This window comes from Lathyrus oleraceus, chromosome 7 (assembly GCF_024323335.1).
Source record: "Lathyrus oleraceus cultivar Zhongwan6 chromosome 7, CAAS_Psat_ZW6_1.0, whole genome shotgun sequence".
In the NCBI taxonomy this organism is placed as follows: Eukaryota; Viridiplantae; Streptophyta; class Magnoliopsida; order Fabales; family Fabaceae; genus Lathyrus; species Lathyrus oleraceus.
The window spans coordinates 8292302-8296055 of NC_066585.1; the positions used below are offsets into that span (position 1 = coordinate 8292302).

The 3754-nt window shown below is 33.0% G+C and overlaps 1 pseudogene; it reads left to right on the forward strand.

The window, feature by feature from the left end:
- Window positions 1–1252: 1252 nt before the first annotated feature.
- On the forward strand, window positions 1253–3276 carry LOC127101686 (heat stress transcription factor A-8-like; annotated as a pseudogene).
- The last annotated feature ends 478 nt before the right edge of the window (window positions 3277–3754 follow it).

Here is a 3754-nt window from a genome sequence, read left to right on the forward strand (position 1 = left end):
TTCTTTAAATTTGATGCAAAGATCTATCTTCCACATGTTTGTGGTGGTTTAAATGTGAGTTTTCTCCTTAAGATGATAATTTGTCTCTTTCTCATAAAATCAAACCCAACAAATCCCTTCTTACTTTTGAACCCGAACTACGAGGTTTTGATCCTTCACGGGTACATAGGCATAAGACTCAATATCTTTCCCAATCATCAAACAATAAAAAAATGTTATTTTTCTCATCTCCCCAATCAAATAACAAACAATTTTAAACCAAATACATGTATCTAAAAGGTTCCTGTAGAATACTACAGATGATTAGGGTGCTGATACCTTCCCTTTTCATAACACCCCCCCCCCCCCCCCGTACCTTTAGAATCTCCCCCCTGCTTAGCTTAAGTTTAATCTTCTAGCTTTTCATATACATATTGGGTTTATTTTTGAGTCGTTTCCCCTCCCCTTGGATAAATTAAAGTTCGGTGGTGATATTTTGATTCATGAGTCAAGTCTAATCAATAGCTTGGTCTTCGATTCTTCACCGCGATAGAAATGACGACTTCACTGGGGAATGGAATATTAAGTGGGTGATACCTAACTTGTTTATATGTGTTTATTATTATTTGTTTCTATGTTTTCTTGGGTTTCATTATGGAGATCTATAAGTGGTGACAAAATCCTAACCCGGATTAGAGAATACAAATAAGATAGGATGGTGGTATAATCAAAGTTACATGTCTGGAGTAATCCTAAGCATGATTAACATATGATATGACCCCGCTCAGTGGAGACCCCTTTGATGGTAATATTTGTTGTTACGAGTAAATCATAGTAGCATTATTATCTTCGATCTGGGAGTCTAAGAAATTGAGGGCCTTTAGAACCCTTTTAACCCCTCTAAGCCTTTTTAGGATGTAGTGCGGAGATTATTCAGGTATAAGATCTGAGTTAATTGTTACGCAATGCTACACTCAGACGAGTTTCTTTTGAGAATATTATTGGTCTGCGAGCAAGTCGTTAAATCGATAATATCCGAAAGATGGATCTATGACTCTGAAGACCACTTTAGAACCTTATTCTACAGGTACAAAATAAATATATTAGTTCATACATTGTGGGAGGGTTAGACCCTTGGCTCCATGCTTAGTATCGAAACCCTAAACATGTATTTGTGAAATATTCGTTCATGCATTCATGCATCCATAAAAACCCTTTTTGCATAAAAACCAAGAAACTCAATAGTTTTCTTTTGCAAATATCGATAGGTAAAATGGAACTTGGAAGGAGGAATACCAAGAAATACACTTTCAAATGTCCTGACTTAACAGAGTGGAAGAAGCTTGGTTCTATGATAGTTAGTCCAGAAGATTTCAGAGCTCAGTATGGAAGACTTATGGGTATCTAGAAGACCAAGGTTGAAGATGGAGTTTTCAACACACTGGTACAATTTTATGATCCACTCTACCATTGCTTCACATTTCCAGACTACCAACTTATGCCTACTCTAGAAGAATACTCTTATTGGTTTGGTTTTCCAGTCTCTAACAAATTACCATTCAGTGGTTTAGAGAAGACCCCTACATCAGCAGCTATTGCAGAAGCACTTCACCTAGAAACGTCTGTTGTGAAGGACAATAACAGTTTCATCATCGATAACGTCTCTCTATTCTCTCTCACAACAATTTCTCCAGCTTCGTCAAACAACTCAATATCTATGTATGTAACTCCCCCCTCTCTCTCTCTCTCTCTCTCTCTCTCTCTCTATATATATATATATATATATATATATATATATATATATATATATATATATATATATATATATATATATATATATATATATATATATATATATATATATATATATATATATATATATATATATATATATATATATATATATATATATATATATATATATATATATTACTCTTCCCGTTTTTTAGATCATGATTTTCTTGATTCTTCTACTTTAATCGCAGAATTGTGTTTATGTTTTCTATCAATTTTGGATAATTATAATTTCTTGATTAGTATAGTTTGTGAGCTAAAATCTGTTATTACTTAGGGTTTCAGGAAAGTTGATACAGATTCTCTTTTAAAATTGGGAATTTGCCTCTATTTGTTTGAAGTGATTCTCTTTTAAAATTAAGCAATTAATGACTGTTGAATTTGCCAGGGTTTCAGGAAAATTGATACAGATAATTTGGAATTTGCCAATGAAAACTTCATTAGGGGTCAAAAGCATTTGTTGAGCAATATACATAGAAGGAGACATCCACATGTTACAGATCAGCAAAAAGCATTGCCGCAGAAAAACAATTCTGATGAACCGTCACTAGAAGCGATTAATTCTAGCCTGTGGAAACAAGGGGAGAATCTCAAATCGGAAAGAAAAACCCTGACACGGGAGTTGGTTAAACTAAGCAGCACCTTGAATCCTCTGAGAGTAAGTTGCTTCTATTGAGTGTTCGTCTGGATGGAATGGAGAAGCATCGACAACAGATGATATCGTTCTTGGTCATGATCATACAATGCCCCGGATTCCTGGCTCAGCTGCTTCACCCTAAGGAAAATAACTGGCGTTTTGCAGAACAAGGGAATATGTGGGACCACAGTAGCCGAGATGACGAACCAGTTCCTTCTGATGGAATGATTGTAAAGTATAAGCCACCTGTAAGTGAAACACTAAAGCCTATAGTTCCGCTATCTTCTGCCTTTGAACCAGAACCCGAACTTTCTGCAGACGGGCAGTCCTTTTCCCGAAAACGTTGAAGATACTGATCATGAAAATGAGAGGCACAATGTTAGTGAAATGGAGATGGAACCTATCACGAAAACTTCAAATGAATGACCTGCTTTTGAAGCAATGATTGTAGAAATGGAGAAAACTCAAGCATGAGTGTGAATTATATGTTGTTGAGGGAGGATATTGGGTAGGTCACAGGGTTTGGATTCTCAAACTGAGAAAATTGAACTTCAGCTTTAGAAAGTTGCAAAATTTAGAGAGAGAAGGAAGCAATTTTCCTTGCGGTTAAGTCATAGCATTATCAAGTCACCTTTTAACTATTTTTTCTTCCATCTTCCTCCAGCAGTTATGATCTTTGGGCAATATCAATATGGTTTGTATAAAATATGGTTAGTATAAGTGGGTTTTTGTTTAAGAAATTTAATTCTAAAAACAAAGTATGACGAGTACAATGAAAAAAAAAGTGTTAGTTGTTCATGTGGTTTATCATGTCAATTGCAACATATGTATAGATTGTAGAAATAAAAAAAATTGCTCAGCACCCATAGTTCATTTATATAAAGTAGCACGATATGTATATTTTTTTAACTGACAAAAAAATATAATTATTTTTCTCAAAGATGAAAGTTCCTAAATCTTGATTATGTATTATAGTCATTCCCAATTCATCTTAACCGTTAAGATAATTTCCTATTATTTTGTAGGTGTTGATTATAGTCTATAAGCTCTATTAATGAACAAAATTATAATGAACAAAATTGTGTATAAGTTCTTCAATGTGTTTGTTGTAATCAATTACTAAATTTAAAATTGACAATATAAGTGAGTAAATAATTAGTAAAATATACAATAGATTTATAAAAATTATTATTTAAGTATTTTATTTTCTATTTCTATTTTATTATTTATTTTTTATAAATTAAGTGACCACATATTAATTTTTGTAGTTATTTATAATAAAAATTATAAATCACAATAATCAAATCTTATCTAATAATGTAAGACATGTTTTGAAAGATGGAA